General features: G+C 35.3%; 1 protein-coding gene across 1 annotated transcript in view; it reads right to left on the bottom strand.

The window, feature by feature from the left end:
- Positions 1–19835, bottom strand: part of LOC113111008 (F-box-like/WD repeat-containing protein TBL1XR1) — a 51261-nt gene that overhangs the window by 19199 nt on the left and 12227 nt on the right. Inside the window, exons 2-3 of the mRNA XM_026275374.1 lie at positions 12711–12767; positions 1847–1912 (exon numbers count right to left, since the gene is read on the bottom strand). The gene's annotated coding sequence lies outside the window, so the exon portion shown is untranslated. The remainder of the gene's footprint in view (positions 1–1846; positions 1913–12710; positions 12768–19835) is intronic.

Here is a 19835-nt window from a genome sequence, read left to right as displayed (position 1 = left end):
TGAGACCCGGTTAACAGGGAAGGCATCTTATCTACAGCCATAAAGGAATTATAGAGGTAACTACCCTTCGACCCAGTTCTGCTGCTGTGTTTTTTACACATGTAAACCCTTAGGATGGGGTGTTTCTGGAACATGTGGAACAAGCACTGCCTAAAGGTCTGCTGGAACATGATCTCGCTGGAGCTGTTCAGAAGGGTTACATCATATCACCACCTGCCAAAATCACTTACTATAGCTAGAGCCAGAGCGCCAGTACACACAGACTCATTCATTGTTCTTATCGGAGTGCATTAGCATTCGCCAATACATTAAACATAATAGTTACCAATAAAGGCAACTTGGGATAAAGTTGTCACCTCTGGCCAATTATAAATAGCAGATTGTTCAATTTATAAATTACAGCCTAAGCACCATCTAAGTTTGTGATCTGATGACAGTCGGGTGCATACGATAATGGTTGCTTTCACATTAACACTACTACAATGCTGTAATTATCAGTGGGAAACTCTGCGTTTGGTGGTGTATCAGTTAATGAATCATGACTGAAGCTAATTTGAAGCTAATAAATGTTTTTGTAGAGAACACTGACTTCAAAACACTACATTTTTACAAAATAAATGACTAGCAGTAGGACTTTTTAATTTGAATGGCTAAGTCTGTATCACTCCATATTGCTCTGAGACACACAATGATTTATCCTGCTTCGGATTGTTTTCAAATTTTCCAATGCATGATTACTACTATACCCTAAAACATTGTAATGCCATCATGATTTGGAGTAGGAAGTCTTAAGATAGTAGCTTTATGATCACATTACACACTATAAAAATGTTGTGCTGTCACTGTCAAGGTGTATAATGACCCCTTGACCTTTATGGAAGTTAATTACCGTAATTTTGAATTTCTCTGAATTGAATTACATGTTGAATCACATGTTGAACCCATCCCTTACACCCTAACCCACCCTTAAACATACCAATAAAAAAACTACATAGAAATAAGTAAAAAATTTTGAATATTCGAAATATGAAGGCAGTCCTATTTAGACAGATTTATTTATTTTGTTCACAATTTATATTAGGTGGCCTTAACCTACTATGTACTAACATAAAAAAAATGTACTTATTTTATTGTAAAACACTTTTGCTGCTATTGAGGTGGAATACGGGTAAAGTTAGGGACAGGTTTGGTGGTTGTGAAAGAATTTTGGTCTTTATATATATCTGGTATATATATTCATTCAAACAGAAAACAGTTATTTCAAACTGCATTAATATTTCACAATTCTATTGGTTTTTAATCGATTTTTTCCTTGTATTTTTCACAAAAAAGTATCTTACAGACACAAACCTTTTGAACAGTGGTGTATAGTGTTCTTAAGCCTTAAGTCTATTTTGTCGGTCTCTCCATCTACCAGTATTTACTACTTGTAATGCCTAGATTATCAATCACTTTAATGATTCCAGGATTCTCACTGAACTCCCCTCCTCCCTGTCATATGAAAGAGTGACACTGGACATTTCATACAACATTCAAAAATAAATAAATAAATTAGTTAAAACAATGGTGTATATATCAGAGGGAACAGTTTGCCTTGAATATTCGTGCTACAGACTCTGAATCTTTTCCTTTCAAAAAACAGAGCCAAGCTATATATATATATATATATATATATATATATATATATATATATATATATATATATATATATATATATATATATATATATATATATATATACATATAGACACACACACACACACACACACACACACACTACATATATATATAGATTTCATTAAAGGAAAAAAAAGCCATCTTAGCAACAACATGCATTTATACTCACCACACTATCAGCTTTATTTTCACCAGGCAAACGCTTTTTAAGGATCAAACCCAAGTGTCTCAGCACCTGCAATAATATTACAGAAAAGGGTGAATGAAGCAGAATTTTTCAAGCATCTAGACATGAAAAACAAAAAAGAAGAAGAAAAAAAAAAAACACCTGCTATGCACGCCCCAATTAAACCAACCTATCTGAGGTCAAAGAAAGCCTTTTTGTGGATATTGCAGTTTAGATGGAAAATGTCTTATCTTTCCCCATCGTTCTGCTGAGAGCCTCTCTCTCTATTGTTTTTCCATCTCTCCTGGGTAAGGTAACAGACTGAATGAGTGTCTCTATGGACTTTCTTAAAATGTCCAATAAATCTTAATGTCACCCTATAAATTTCTTTAGGTTGCCACTTATATTTTTCATGACAAAAAAAACAAAACAAAAAAACACCAGACACAATTTCTTGAAAACAAACCCTCCACACTGACTTGTATGTGTGGTATTTGGACAAATGGCTGAAAGCATAAGTCAATTGACATTACAGAAAATGGATTTCACTAATGTTTGTGAAAATGTCAACATTACTTGTATGTAACGATTCACCTTGCCTCTGTATAATTCATATTAAATGCATTGCCACTTGTGGGCGATATGGGAAAAAATGTAGATCTCTATTTTTTTCAGAATGTTTGGCCGTTTTGACCTATTTTTTTTTTTAAATTTTTTTTAACTAGATTTAAAACTTTCTAACAGGGCACCACACACAAAGTAGTCAACATGATGTAAATGTTACAAAAATCACTTGTTAAATATCTTTGCAGAAAAGATGCACAAACTACATCTTGTACAAACTTTTCTTATACATATATGCCCAGAAATAATACAGAGAAAATGCTTTAAAAAAAAAAAACGAATCTCTAAAATATAGTAATTTTTAAATAACTGAAAGTATAATACCAGTAGACTATTATTAACTATAAATGTTCTGTAAAAACAACAGCAGCTTATAGCCTGTCACCACGATGCAAACATGAAATATCAGGCATACAGTAATAGTTAGCCTACAGTTCACTTTAGCCTGTTTTTCCATAGTTTTTTTTTCTATGTAAACATGGACACTGCACATTGACTGCTGCACTCGTATCTCTTGCAGTGTCTCGTGCATGAAATGGCCTTCTAAATATGTGGCACTCAATTTAAAAGAAGTCCACTCCCATCTCCTTGCATATTTTTCTTATTCCACTGCCACGTCGCATTTTTGTCAACACAAAAGGGCATTCTGTGTGAATGTCGCCTAGCCATTTGAGTGCGTCACACATGAGCTGTTAATCACATGCACCAAAATCCCGTTGAATCGTTCTTTTCTCCTTACTGTTATCATTGGCATATTGTCAAAGTGTCTAATTCTAATGTTTGGTAATATTTCTATTAAAAATCACGATTCCTCGAATTCTAAAATATAAAATTGTGTCAAAACATTAAATTCAAATTAATCGATAAAATCTGAAAAATCACCCCGTCCTAGTTTACAGTGGTGACCAAGGACAAAAATGTGTTTCTGCTGTTCCATAAACGCCACCTGCTGTCAGAGAGTAAAGTAGCATTCTAATTCAGCCCATCTGCAGTTTTTGTTTCCTTTTGTTAGTTTGATATAGTATAGTTCCACAAAACTAGGAGTCAGACCATTCTGTTTTTGATAAAAAAAAATTGAAATCATACAACCTAAAGGAAATCAAAAACTGCTCATACTGCATGCATGATTTGTTTTTTATCATGATAAAAATGCAGTGGTTGCCGCTAATTTATGAATGGAAAGAGCACATTCAAAGCCTTGTTCATATAAAAACATTAATTTTTATTTATTAATTTGATGTGTTGTGTTTTAAAATTTCGATTTAGTTCTGTATTTGACATTTCAATTTCACAAAGAAAAGTGCAACATTTTGTCTGAGAAATAATAAAAGGACACCTTTTCGATTTACAATATGGCTTAAAAAAAACTGAGAAAATCGTATTGTGAGATAAGTATTCTGATTTGTTTCGCATTATGAGTTGGGTGACTTGTTACATCCCTAGAATTACTATGTAGATGATATATACATTTGGAAATTTTAAGATAAGGGCATACCTAGCTAAACTTTCAACAGAGACAAAACAGGTTCCACCACCATCAGGTAAAGCTGACTGCATTTTTTTGACCTACATTGTTTATTGCTTTTAACCTACATACATCATTGGTGAGGTTTTCTAATGACCCAACAGCTTCTTGAAAGAATAACAAAAGAAAAAATATGTCATAACTCAGAAAAAAATGAAATGTCAAATGGTTTTGTAAAATAGTTTTGCCTGGAAAAAAATACAAATTTTAAAAAGGCACTTTTAAGTAAGCATTTATACAAAGTAACCTAAGTTACAATTTTGCCCTGCCATATACCCACAGCTAAAAAAAATAATAATAATACTAATAAAATAAAAAATCATATCATCCAGGGCAGTATTCCCAGGCGCAGATTAAGCCTAGGTCTGGAATTAATTTCTGCATTCATAAATCACCATCTTGGGCTCACCCTGAGTGTGCATGTGGTAGTTTCCACAGCCGAGTAATGAAACGCATGTATTGACATGGCTGTTAAGTTACAGCTATTGGCGGGTTTCAGTGGTCTCTTGTCTACCAAGGTTAAGCTTGAACAGAGATGGGTGGAAACTACTTCCTTCAGGCCGCCTGCTCCCAGCCCATGTCTCGCGGGTCTCTGAGACTTCTTTGTGCAGTTGCACCTGCTAAATCTATCTATTTTCCAGAGCAGCGACGATCCAGATAACTCAGATAATTGGCCTGCATTTGCTAAGCGAAGTAGCAGGTGTCATTACGGTGTTAAGCCAAAGAATGTCTGATCTGTGAAAAAAGGGATGGCCAAGATTTGTTAAAAACCAACTTGGGGACTGATTTAGTTTGAAATAATTAAATTGCCAATTCATATAAAATGTGAAAATAATTGGGGAAGCACATCCAATCCATTAGAAACATTCTCATACCCAAGTACTCAATCTCAATTTACTGTGCTGTGTTACAAAATGTGTAAGAGGTTTGCAATTAATAACACAACTCAAGCACACTGCCACAAGCGCTATAACAAATATTAGTGTAAAGCAAAACTAATACTAATTAGGAGTATACCGGTGCTATAGAAGTATCGCAATGCCCAAGCCTCAAAATACTACAACATTTAATGCTAGTTCTTCAAATGCCATTCACACAAGATGCAAGGCAAACTGTCACAGAATTAAATAACAATTAAATTGAAAGATGAATTTTTAATCTAACGGCATCTTATAAAGCGAAACCACAGACATTTAACAGGAAAAAACATCCATCTGGTGCATCTCCACATAAAAACAACTGAAAATAGTGCACACTATATAAAGGCGAAATCAACAGCAGCATTAGAAGCTTCTGTAATACATTCATTATTGAAGATTTGCAACTGAAATAATTTTATGGTAAACTTCAAATGTCATCCAAATGTTAGGCCTATGTTTGGATTTACAAAGTCTCTCTTCAGTTTAAAAAAAAAACAAGAAAAACTGTATTAAAGATTTTTTTTTTCCAAATCCAGATATATCACCAAACACCAGTTTTTTTTAAACATTAATCCACCATTTTTATCTGACAAAAATTCCTACATATATTTAAAACTACACCATTTCTGAATAATTAAAAGTTGTGAAAGTCTGGAAAGTCATGACTTAATGGTTAGAAAGTTTGACTCCTAACCCTAAGGTTGTGGGTTCGAGTCTTGGGCCGGCAATACCACAACTGAGGTGCCCTTGAGCAATGCACCGAACCCCCAGCTGCTCCTCAGGCACCGCAGCATAAATGGCTGCCCACTGCTCCGTGTGTGTGTTCACAGTGTGTGCGCTTTGGATGGGTTAAATACAGAGCACATATTCTGAGTATGGGTCACCATACTTGGCTGTGTGTCACATTCATGTCAAAAGCCCTTTGTAATAATGGCCTTCACTGAAGTCCACCACAACCAGTACGGAAGCTTCTCATGCTGATTTTGCTATTATATCTCACGTTTTATCTTTCACACAATTTATCAAGGTTTCATGATGCTTTAGCTGGTATCCTACTATGAGACACCATAAAGATGTTGTGACAATATCAAGTTTTGTCTTTCAGGTCAACTATTGTTAGAGCAGATAATGCATCAACAAGAGTTACAAAGAAGATTACAATAGGTTATCATGCAACTGTATGATTATCTTGGCAACATCTACATTGTGCTGTTGAACTTATCTTCTCGGGTTTAGCTCAGGTTAGCAATTATTGTCTTATTCTAAGCTTTTAAGCGGAGACCTTTGTTTAAACCAACAATACCGGGTCCAATACTTTACTGAGTGCAACCTTCGACCGACAGACCTCAATATATACAATCTGCTTTGCCCTGATAACTCAAGTGCACACTATAATAAAAACTTTTTTTTCCCCAAGTGAAAGGAAACTGTTTGTTATCTGTGGTACAGTTGTAAGCAGGGGACCAAGATTCACACTGAAAATGTGCTTAAAGAACCCCCCCCCCTAAAGTCTACCTAGCGAAACTGAAACTTCACGTACTTGAGCACACACAACATTTTCGTCAATCTTCATAATGCTACCTAGCTAAAAGGAAACAGATGTCATGGTTTCCTTTCAAAGAGCAGTAAGTCTTTCCTCCTACACACCAAAGGGACAATTCACAATTCAGTGGCGTATGGGAGGCTGTTTCCTCATCTCTCTCTCTCTCTCTCTCGTAAAGAAAGACATAGGCTCCAACAGATGCTTCCCATCCCCCATGCGTTGAAATAAGGTAATGGGGGGGGTGTTCGTTAACAACTGTTGATGCACCTGCTTGATAAGCAAAACACCTTCTCTATTGTTCTGAGGATCTTACATCAGACAGGAAGCAGGCAGATATAAAAAAGTCCATCGTGTGATTCAGATGGAGCTACAGCAGCTCAGGCACAAAGGTTACATTTTGCATATTCATCACTAAATGACAGTTGCGTTAACATTAATGGCAAATAATCTGGGGAGGTGATAGCATCAAGGACTGGGCTTTATGAAGCAAGCAAAAGCAAAATGATAAACTAGGGATGGTCAATATGGTTGAGTAATGAGAACAGTTGGCAAGACGATCTACATTTCTTCTGACTTTTTTTTAGCCAGTTCTCATGGTTTAATTATTTTGTGTTAGTTGCATGTCAGTTTGTACGATATGATCCCAATGAGATCTTCGTCAAGTCAAAGACAGATTGTGTGACATCAACAGTCATGCTTGTAAGACTGTATGACAAAACTACAATTTAAAAGTTTGGGGTCTGTAAAATGTTTTTGAAAGATGCATCTTATCAAGCTATGCTTACTGATGCTGAACTGATTCGATCAAAGATAGATAAAAGGGGGGAGGGTGTAGGATAATACTGTGAAATATTCTAACAATTAGGGCTGTCACGATTCCTTGAAAAAAATAAGCGATAGTAAAAAAAAAAAAACTTGAAAGAAATGGCAATTATTACGATTTCTGTCATTTTCAAAACTGCCTGTGGCTAAAGTTTGTCACAAAGTCAAGTTAAAATGAGCCATTTTAAAATGAGTAATCAAAGCACTATGAAAACATTTATTAATCACATTCACACAAAAAAAAAAATATCAGAGATGGTTGAGTCTGGTCCTAGTGGTCTTGAGTGTGGAAACCCAATGCTCCCATTAGTAGTTGCTCCTCACATTCATAAAGTTGACCCCGTTGACAAACGATTGCACCCATTTATTTCCCCCAGAAATTGCCAATCCTCATGTAAAATGAATGCCATCTGGTTGATCTGGCATACCAAACCACTGTCACTATGAAACCCTTTTCGTTTATGGATTGCATTTTTTTTTAATCATGCGTCACGCTATACTTTAAAGGTCCCATGACATGGATTATTTCCTTTTCTTTAAATGCGTTTTAATGTTTCCTTAGGTGTACTTATATTGTTAGTATGATTTTTACATTTAAAATTTAGAATTTTTAGATCCTGGTATTAGCCCTCTGGCTTGAATGCTCTGTTTGAAGGGGCGGGTGTGCTGTGAGACTCCGAGTAAACCACAACTGTTGTGATTGGCTGACATCGTTGCATTCGAAATGCGTTCATGTAGAACCCCTCTCAAATATATATATATATATATATATATATATATATATATATTTTTTTTTTTTACACACTCTTACAGCTGTCGAGATTAACGAATCGTGGAAGTGTGGATTATATAAAAAAATGTTCGATCTTTTCCCATCACATGAAAGGCTGCAGTGATGAGTATTGAATAGACAGAGTCTGTTTATCGCGTGGATGCAGTGATCTCGTCATTATTGCAACACGTTATCTCACAAAATGCTTTCACCACAGCTAACAGCAAACACATGAATACAGTAAGAGCTTTGTTGTGCAGCATAATAGCGTCATTCATTGTAACGGCAGTTTGGGCAAGTGTACAGATATACTCGCGATGTGTAACAGCTCCAGAAAAAAAGTGAGCTTTCTTTGATCGCTCTCTGTAGTTAAATCACAATTTAAATAACAGATTTGTTTCATGCTACTAAGAGAAACAACGTGAAGTTGATCGTTTAGTCAATGCTTGATTCACTGATAAATAAACAGTATTAAACGATTTAGAAAGAAAGTCTGTGTGAACTTGAATGATTAGCTACACATCATAAATCACTGATCACAGATCAGGCATTAATGAACACTGTTACTCACTGTTTGTGCTGGTGCTGTCGAATCCATATCATAAAAGTTTGTTTGTAACGCCTGTGCTGACCTTGCGACTGAATTATATGTAAATATTTGGGCGGGTAAAGCAGAGAAAGGGGAGGTAACAATTCTCCTTGCAACGTCACAACGAGGAGATTCAAGATCAGCCCGTTTGAGCTTCCATTTTCTCAAAGGCAGAGAAAGATGGAAAAATCTCGATTTACACCGATTCAAATTTCTAGAAACTTGGGGAAAATATACAGGCTAGGGGAACTCATATTAATCTTAAAAAACCTCAGAAAGTGAAATTTTCATATCATAGGACCTTTAAGACTGGATGTAAAGTATAAAAACAGTTAAACCACATCTGAAAAATCCCTGTTCCCAGACCTAATTATACAGTAAATATCAATTAGTCAGTTAGTCAAATAGTTTTTCAGAAAATCCCGGCCCTCCATTAGTCGAGTTTGAATATAAACGTACATTTTTCTATCCCTAGAACACCCTTAGCACTTGATTGACATTGATTTGTTGATGTTTTATTGATAAGTGCCAAACTGGATTAAGCTATAACCTTTCATCTGCATTTTAATAATGTAGGTATTTTCACATTTAATAAACATAATAAATAGTTAATGAAAGTGAGCAAGGCTGTGTTTCTATAAAAGCAGCGGGTTTTAAAGTATCACCTAGGCACCCCTTTCACGGTTAAATCTCTAAAAGATTGATCTCGTAAAAACAACCTAGACAGAGGTAAGGCTGACATTGTTTTCTAAAGCTGGTGTCGTAACCATACAAGGTAGGTTTTTTTGCCTGAAGCCAAAACATGGAAATTCAATATTTTTATACAGCTAAAATAAAGGAATTGTGGCCACAGATTACATGATGGATTGAGGCTACACCAAAGCAAGCTCCCCTGTCTCCAGTCCTGCACAGCACCTTCACAACTCGCAACAGATGTGTATCTTTTCTTTCTAAGTGCAATATATTGGCTTTTGTTACATTTCAGATATTTTCAGACAAGCTCTGGATAGCCACATGATGAACATGTCCAAAAATGGGTATGATTATACATGAAAGCCCTGAATCTCACTCACCCGCATCGCCAGACCTTAAGTTGTCATTTTAGCCCATGATGTTGTAAAAGGCCTGTAACCAATACAGGAGTTAAGAGGTTTATTAGGCCTCGATTTTCTTTCAGTCTCCACCAGCTTAGAGCCAAACCAATCTCTGCCCCAATACTAGCCGCTTTATTCTCAGTGTTTCTATGGCAACACTCTCAAGAAAGTGACAAAAAGATCTGGAGTGAAAAATAGCATTTATAGTGGTTCAAAATTATATATAGAATTTAGTGATTTCAAAAGCAACCATAATAAGACCAAAAGAATAAACCATTTCACTGCCAAAATTGCTTTAGCAGAGATTGATCAAACTTGTCCATCCTGCTACAATTCAATGAAGCGCTCAAAACTCACGCACCTTGATACCTGAAACAATACACCCTGTTGGAGAGGAACTATCAAGAGAATAGTCAACAGGCAAACTGAGAGGCAATTCTTGTGAAGGGTTTAGGGGTCTCTGGGGGTTTGTGAAGTGGTTCAGACTGACAGGTTGAACTGCCACTACTCGAGTAAATTACAGGTAATTTCAGCTTCAAAAAGAGGCAGTCAAAACTGCTGTCCCTTAAATGGCAAGCACTCAAGAACTCACGTTAATTACCATTCATAATTAGTTTTCAAACTATGCATGACAAGCTCCGAACTCACTTTGTTACAGAAACAAATTTCAAGTAGAACATTTCGGAAACAATATAAAGGCGAGCTTGAGTAGAGCTATTTATGTAGTGCATGATGCAAAAAGGCTATTCTCCATGTTTACAGATAATTAGCCTGTATTTGTCTTGACTGAACAAAATGAATTACTATGGAACATGAACATGTTAATTTGACATACATTTGGTTACGCAACAGCACCTAGGGAGTTAGTTTAACTAGGGATGCTAAATGTAGAACTAAAGAGCTAAATGTACAGTACTAAAGTACTGGAACGATTTTGCGCCAACTTGAAGGGTTGCATTGGCACCTGACAGTGTGTACTAGGATGTGACGTAAGCTGGTGGTGACAGCAACAACGTAAACAAAGAAAAACAATATTAACAACAGGAGGATGTTGTGTCTCGCGGGTTTCACAATAATGGACATGGAATGTCGAAGTATACATAAAGCCATTGAATGAATGGAAAGGAGGTCTAAGAATCTCCAACAACAACTGGCAGTACACTTCAGCATCCGTACATTTATTGCTGATCACCATACTTGCTAAATAAGTTGACACAATGTTTACAGTATGTTACACAGCGTTTTAAATCATGGTGGGTGAGGGCATTTTTGAATGCATCTGGCCAATCAATGTCTACTTACGTCACAGTAGGGCTGCACGATTATGACAAAAATCATAATTGTCGATTATTCCCTTGAAATTGTAATTGCGATTATATATTACGATTAGCACAATTTAGATTGAATAATTTTTTTAATAGCTTTATGCCATTGTTTGAAGCCACTGCATGCCATATTGTTATATCAAAATAAACCAGCGGAAAACACTCTTCCTTCCACTCTTTTTTTAAGCCTCAAATATCATATTATATATATATATATATATATATATTATTTATATAATTATTATTATTATTTTATTTTTATTTTTTTCTGAGAAACCAAACCAAAGTAAATATATGCATGGTTTTATGTTATATTAAAACAAAGAAATTCAAACAATTGGGAAAAAAACCCTTAAGATAATCTGTAGAGAGAACAACAACATATCTTATGCACACAGAATGATGTAAGTGAACTTTTTTTGTGTGTAATTGTGCCTTTAAACGATTACATAATTGTGTCATCTGTAATTGTAATTGCGATTACAAATTCGATTAATTGTGCAGCCCTACGTCACAGGTAGTACCAGTTGTGCTGGTCAGACCCTGCTCTGGAGTAGGAGCTAATTTGGTTCCCGAAAAAGGCAGTCCAGTACTAAAATCACACCTAGTTCCGGCGGTACTATTCCACAATTGTTCCACGATTAGTGCTGGTACTATAAAAAGGTTCCGGCGGTACAAAAGGCCCTTATATTACAACTGTGTTGCACAGAGAAGACACAAAGAGATTTTTTTTTCACGATTTTATAGTATTTTGTTGAAATTAAAAATAAAAATGGAAGTTAATCATTTATAAATGCTACTAAAATCTCAATCATCTTAATATTACCGTTAGGGTAAAAATAAATTATAAAATTGTACTTTAAAAAAGCTGCCTGTGCCGACATATAGTGCAACTGCGCTCAGAGCACCAGAGTTCAATTCCCACCTCAAGGTCCTTGGACTTTCCAGTCATCTCTCCACTCTCCTCTCAAAATAAAAGGCCCATAAATATATTTAAAAAAAAGCTAGCTAAATTATCAATTTTTAAAATAAAATAAACTTGAAGTCAAAAATTTTAAATACTATTTTTAATTTAAAATAAGAACTAAAGTCAATCATTTAAAATATTATGCAAATATGCAAAACTGAAATAAAGCATTTTAAATGCTACTTAAAAAATAAAAAATACAACTAAAATTAATTATTAAAAATACATGCATAAATACATAAATGCTACTTGAAAAAAAGAAAACTAAAGTAAATAATTTTAAATGCAACAAGTGAATTTAGATTTGACAACATGACAAAATAGATAACTACTCATTTGCTAATGATTATATTTAATAATATTAAATTAAGTGTTTTGAGTGATGGAAAATAGAATCTAATTGGACATGGGAATAATGTGCATGGGGCCAACTGCTTTTTGAAGCTGCTGTACAGTATTTGGTACAACATCACTGTGCTCAACCTAAATTTCTGCACAGTCTGTTACTTCTAAAATAAAATAAAAAGATGAATGACTATCAAATCCAACACTCAGGCATTCCATAATTCAGTCACAGCCGTCCATGGGTCACGAGACTACATGTGTATGGGTTCAAGGTGCCTTGAAGTTGACCAAAACAAATAGCTGCAGTCTAGAAAAGAACAAGAGATCTTTTCTTGGCTTACCATGTGATCAGGTCTTGCTCCAATGTGAACCCTTAGCAGTGGAGGAGTCTCTACAGTCTGGACATAAAGAGGAAACAAAAACTGTTACTTGGTGCCATGTAGCAATGAAGGGTCCATAAAAAAATCATGTTTGGATTGTAAACATGTGAGTAACTTTCCATTTCTCCTGAAAAAATAAGCAACTGTTTGTCCAAATGCATAACATGAGACACTGGTTTCAATTCATCATGAGATCATCATCCTGTTGAGTTAAGGTGACATTTAGGTTTATTAAAATAAAAATGGAAAGAGTTTAGATATCAGAGTACATGAACTAATCTTTTTTTTTTTTTTTAATGTCATTTTTCGCTAATTTCCATGATCGATCGTCATTTAAATTAACGTTTAATTAATCGATTAATCGTTAACCTTAATGCTGCTAAATAAGTTTATTTCAGTGGCATGCATTCACCGGCATGAGAGGATGTGCAAAAGCTACTCTCAAACCCTCTCACATGAAATAAAGGGGTTTTAGTATGAATAAAATGTTAGTAGCAGGATTATAAAATTAATAGATGTTATTATTATGATCATTTGATAAAATGATACTATGCTGACACTTTCCAATCCCTTCATGGATACTGCTAAACATGCCTCTTAAATGGCTTCGTGGTGCTCGTCGTAGTATTTTAAAACACAATTGCAGTGTTTTTAATTGACATTATGGCTTCCATCAGCACTGCTGCAAAACAAACTGTTGCTCACATGAAAAATATTTATGTGAGTATTATGACCCGTGTACATTTTTGCGTTCTGGTAGGCCTATTTGATAAAAAAAAAAATTGGCATTAGATCGTGACATGTGCGTGCGAGACGGAACAGGCGCGGGTTTGGATAGAAGTTAGAGGTTATTACTCACGTCTTATTCGGCACAAATCCAAATGTTTCCATATTTCCAATGTATTTGCATCTTAAACTACTATTTATAATTTAAACTAGGCTTGTACATCATAAGCATTTGCATATAGACGGTAAAGATCATCACAGCAGAGTGGACCATTATACTACAGCCTAATTAAACTGACCAGTGTAACCTTTTACATGTTTGGTTGACTATTTTATTTTGATAATGAACAGACTGCAATGAAAGTTTGAATTACTAGAATATGTGGGGGGCGGGGGCAGTAAGATATAATCCGCAAAAAAAATCACTTCTATTTTTGCATACTCACAATAAAAAAAAGATGATGTGTGATTTTGTAAAAATAAAGCAAACATACAAAATCTGTTTTGTCATCCTTTCCGATCAAATCACTGAAAGCATATGAAGGTAGTCAAAAATGCAAGTGACTAAATAACAGATGTGAAAACACTATCAATCCCAAAGGAGTCCAGAAACACAGCACAGCTCCGCCTATTCTCGCCCCTGACCTAATCACAAAAAAATACATCTACAAAGAGGTGGAAACAGGACCTATCAGTAAACAAGCTCAGGGGCCATCAGTTTCACTGTTGAAGTACAGTTTCAGACTCAACCACTCGTGGATCTCTTACAGAATGTTTGTCCAAGTCTCATTGATTCCAATTTGACTGGTCAGCCATCCGGAATTCAGAGTGAACCAGTTTCCATCAGCTTGCCAGTTTTATTTATCAAGGTAAAAGAATACCAAAGCAATAGCTAAAGGTGATCTGCACTGTAAAATTATCATCAAGGCAAATTTAAATCCATCTTTTAAGCTAATTTTACTCTGGTACACCTAAAGCTTTGCTGCTGCTTGAATGAAAAAGGAAGTGCTGACTTGGAAGTCCAAAACCAAAAAGTATTTTTGCAGAGTATGACATGAAAATATAACCTTGTGATTCTCTAACAACTTACTGGCTTCACAGGAATGACAGAAGCAATTACTTTTGATTGATAATGTTTTTTATAACTGTCAAAAACATACATTTACAATCCACTGCTCCTGTATTTGTGAATTGACAGGTCTGTAGCCCAAATGTATTTCTTTCTTTGTACACTTCTTGTCAATTCTGCTGTCAAAATGTACTGCCTGCATTCTGATTCAGTCTCAGCAGTGAATTGAAAACAGAAAAACACCTCTGGAAAAACGTAATCATTTGAATCCATTGCAAAAAGCAGTAATGATACTATTAAGCATATACAGAGCTCCAAAAGGAATATAAAACTCTCTTATATTGTTATGAAATTAAACATTTCAAAACTTTAATTTTAAACATTTTCTCTAAGAGGAGCACAAGTGTCTTATTAATATTAGACAAAGGGATCTCTTTCAGCCTCATCCTGGGGGATCTGAATTGAGGAGAAACGCATCTAAAAGGAATCCTCTATCAAATTCTCTTCCTGCTGCCCATTTACAACGGTATGACTGATTCATAAGGCAGTGTCTCCGCTTACTTTCTGGCTAGACTATCATTACAGCATATTTTTCTCACACATCAGTGTTTCACCATGGAGATGCCCTTTCCTGAACCTTGACTCTCACCCTTTTAGCGGTCCAGAGTGAAACCGGTGAGAACGACGGTGCAGAATTAGAGAAAGAGTTTAATTGGGTCATCTGAGACCGGCAGAAAAGACGTGTGGGACTGATGAAGGTCAACGGAGGCAAAACTCGATAAGGTTGCACACGCTAAAAACTGCTTATCAGAAGGAAAAAGAGTAGAGAAGGCACAATGGTCGAAAGGTTGGACAGGAGCGAACAAAAGGCCTAAAAAGAGAGCTGAGGACATAATTATTGCAACTAATTGGATTCAACGTGTGAAATTATATATCAGAGCGTGAGTGCTGCAATGCAAAACTGCATGACACCTCTTGGGTTTGGCTCATTTTTATGTGTGAAAATAAGGATTCCCAAATGTTTTATATATTAAACATTTTAAGCTGCATGTGTGTAAGTAAAGTGTGATACCAATCAAACAAATGAAGCTATACTGTGGGTATGTATTGGAAATATCTCTTATACCGAGGCTGCATTTATTTGATTACACATCTTCAGTGTCACATGATCCTTCAGAAATCATTCTAATTTGCTGTTTTGGTGCTTAAGAAGAATTTATTTTTGTTATAAATATTGAAAACTGTTTTTTTTTTTCTGTTTAATATTCTTTTGTAGAAGCCATGATACACTATCATTCAAAGTTTGGAGCAAGATTTGTTTTAAACAAAACTTTATTCAGAAAGGACACATTAAATTTATCAAAAGTGTCTGTAAAGACATTTATAAATGTTACAAACTATGACAAATTTAAATAAATGCTATTCATTAAACTTTCTATTTAACAAAGAATGCTGAAAACAAAATTGTGACAGGTTTCCCCAAAAATAAGCACCACAACTATTTTTAACATTTTTAAATGTTTCCTGAGAGGCAAAACAGGGAATGTCTAACATCATCAGAATAAACCTGCACAATTAAAATTGTCAGCATGAAGCCAAAAGACTTTATGAATTTACAACTAATGGCAGTCTTTCATTTTACTGATTAAAGATTATTGATTTCCCATGTTATACCAACACACAAACACTTGATTGAAAACATGCAGCCTGTACTGACACCCTGTCTCCAATGTGTGCTTGCAACTATTAGGCAGTGGAGAAATACCAAGCTATGGTTGATCTCAATCAGATACCTTGTTTACTAGGGAACTGAGCCATTTGGATTAGCCTAAGGAAGCTGCTGAATCTTGGAGACAGATAAGTTACGTTTAAGGAAGCCATTCGGAGAATATATGGTTTTAGCTCCAAACCACGTGTTGGTATTTATCAAGTGCAGGGAGGCAGAAGTATAGCTGCCCTACATAAAGCTAGTTTCGAGATGAAGAGACGTGTTAGTCCACCTACACATTTAACAAAAGACCATGATCAGAATAATGGCTGTTAGTCTGTGAATGAGCCGTACGTTTGCACTGAAACTAAAGAGGTTGTTTTTATTTTCATAAATTCAAATGATGTCCATGAAATTTTTTTGGAGAAGTACAAACAAGCTCTTCCAGCTATAAGTTGTTATAAAAAAAAATATATAATAATAATAATAAAAAGTTAAGGCCCTGTCCAAAAGGAGACACGTTTATAATTGTATCATATTGGCATTTCATCCAGAAATGCCAATATGCATTTTGGAAGCATTTTGTGAAATGATGTCATCAACCCACTTCTCAAACCTAGTCAGACACCGCTATATCACGTAACGGCAAAAAACATGAACACTGAGTGAAAGCTCTGGCTTCATGTGGATGTGGACTTCTTCTTTCTTACTGATACAGGCTGTACTCCAAATACTCTTTTTTTTTTTTTTTTTTTTTTTTATCAAAAGTTTCTCTTTTTAATCCATTTTTATCTATAATAATGTATCATAAAAAAACTTCAAAATGCAAGTCATAATTATGAAAACAAGTCAAAAATGAAATAATTAATTCTAGAATAATTAAGGATTTTGTAGGCATTGTCACAGAAAGTAAATCAAACAAAAACAAATAACTAGTGTTGGGCGATATGGTCATTTTTCAAATCGTCATATCGTCAGCCCATGAGATCGACAATACACTATCTTATCGTACATGGGTGGAGCAAGAGAGAGACTCTTTGTTCTGGTGTTTTAAACTGTGCAGGTGCGCGATAGAGCCTATGGAATCACCAATAATCAAAAAAATATACTTTAAAACATACTGATAAACTAACGTTAAATATAAAAATACTGTAATTAAAACAGCTAGTTCATATATGGTCGGATGCAACTGTCATAGTGCGTGTCCTGTGACAAATTTGCCGCATCTGCGCACGGAAGTTATTAGTCTAAATGTTCTGCATAATCAGTCAACCGTGAAATCAATAGTAATTTCATTTAAAGTCCAACAGTTTAACACTAATATTGGGCATAAACTAACACGTTAAACAGGAGTGCAACATTCTTGATAAACAATAAGCAAAGTGGACAGCCATAATGCAAAACATTTAGTGCAGGCTTCAATATGGTTGTGTTTATGATTCAAAATTTCAACAACAACAAAAAATCACATTGGCGATTCTAGCCCGAATCTGTTTCTGTATGCATGAGACTGTCTGAATACCAGCAGAATTCACATTTCTGTTGTAAAAAGAGAAACATTGTGCAGAAGTATTATTTGCTGTTGTGCGTGTGTCCGAAGCTGCAGTTGCTGTGTGACGCGTGTTCCAAAAAAAAAAAAAAAACTGGACACGCTAAAAAAAACAACAACAAAAAAAACAAACCTGGACATGCTCTGAGAGAAGGTTGTTAAAATCTATTTCCTATTTTCGTTTCGAAACTTGTGTTGGTTGGTTCAATCGATTCGTGCAATAGATTTTCGAACATTAAGTGACAGTCGACACGGTCATGGTTTTAGACTAGACGGGAGAAGGGATGTGCAAAGATCTGGACACAGTTTTTCAGTTAAAGCAGTGTCGAGCTGTTTGAAATAATTTTTTAGATGTATTATGGTGCCCAAAACCGTATGCCTTTGAACAGTGACCGCAAACATTTTGTTTACTGCAGCCGCAGCAATCATTACCAAGCGTAAACCATTGACTCTGACAATGAATGAGAGTATGAGACGAAGCGAACGCACAGGCCATAGTGTGACATCCGTGTAAACAGATGACGTCACAGGTTTTTTTAAGAAAGAACGTAGCCTTTGTTTGTATGTAGGCCTAGCCAGTTTATATATTTACAGTACTTACTAAAATATAATTATTGTATTGCTTTTGTATTAGTTGTTTGAAGAGTAAAAAAAAACTTGGGCTGTCTAAACCCAAATTTACAACCGGAAGGTCGGTCGGACTTAAAGCAAAAAATATTTTAAAAAATTGAGTCTGTCCTTAATTGACAGGGTCGGTCAGGTTACGGCAAACAAGAATATTTTTAAGGGTGGCCTAATCCTAAAGACCTCAATTTGCTGTTTCAAGTGTATTAAATTGAATTTATTGGATGGTGTCCTACCAAGAGCAGAATTGGACACCCCTGTTAGTTAATCTAACTTTTGTAGAATATTTTTTTGTGGTTGAAGCTTTCAAAATGATCAGTAAAAAGATTTCAACAACTTTTCTCATCACTAAAGCACCACTTCTGAAAAAACATTCACCAACCTTTGACAATAATTTACAAAAACTGTTAGGCTGTCGGTAAATTGACATCAAAGTGCTCTTTCTTGAAGTGGCCACACTTACTGTTGTTAGGTGAATTGTGACTGAAAATTGTTACTAGGGCTGGGCAAAAATATCTAAATTGTTGTTGTTGTTTTTTAAATGAGGCCGATTTGATTCTCAAAGATTCAAAAGCCGCAAATTGATCTTTTCCATTAATTTTTTCAGCAAAAATTTAAAACAAGATTTGATTAATATGAATCTTTTTATTAGTCTTTTTATTAGTGTTTATACCACGGTAATCTCGTCAGTCATTCAGTGCTTTTTTGTGCTGCTGTGGTACACCATGTATGTTTTTGCAAAGGGAACAAAGGACCATTTTATTTGGCCTCTGTTTAAAGAATTTTCATACTTTGCATAACCATGGTCTCTGTTTTTGTGATAGAATGCAACTTTCTCCATTCCCAGGAGCAGAAGCCGCCTTTACGCGAGATGTAAACAGTGTGACGCGTCGACGCATTTCATGCACGTCGATGTATTTTTGTAGTCAACGTAATTGATGATGTTGACACGTCGTTGCAGCACTACTTGTCAGTAAAGCCAGTTCTATAATCAACAGTAAATCTCCATCATGTGGGTGCTTTCACATGGAGCAGCATTTTACTACACAGAGCCATTGCTCACTGAAAAGCTGCGCAAAACATGTGCAAAATATTATTGTTTTGCGCGTGTGATTTATCGTGCAGCACTATTGCTTTTTTTTATTTATTTTAATGAACCTGTTGTGCAGCACTTAGTTTGCCAAAAAAATGAAAGGGTTTATCATTTGTTTGGGATGTTTACTGTTCATTTTATCAAATATCAATAGCATTTGTATTAAAACTATATTCACTGATCGTAATCAAAAAATACATAAATAAAACCTAGAATCGAACCTAGAATCTTATCGAATCGAGAGCTTTCAAATCAAAAAAGAATTAATTCGCGACATGTGAATTGATACCCAGCCCATGCAGATTTAGCAATTGGTC

Source organism: Carassius auratus, chromosome 11, assembly GCF_003368295.1.
Source record: "Carassius auratus strain Wakin chromosome 11, ASM336829v1, whole genome shotgun sequence".
In the NCBI taxonomy this organism is placed as follows: Eukaryota; Metazoa; Chordata; class Actinopteri; order Cypriniformes; family Cyprinidae; genus Carassius; species Carassius auratus.
The sequence above is the reverse complement of the archived record's forward strand: the minus strand, read 5'-3'. Positions and strand labels throughout refer to the sequence as shown.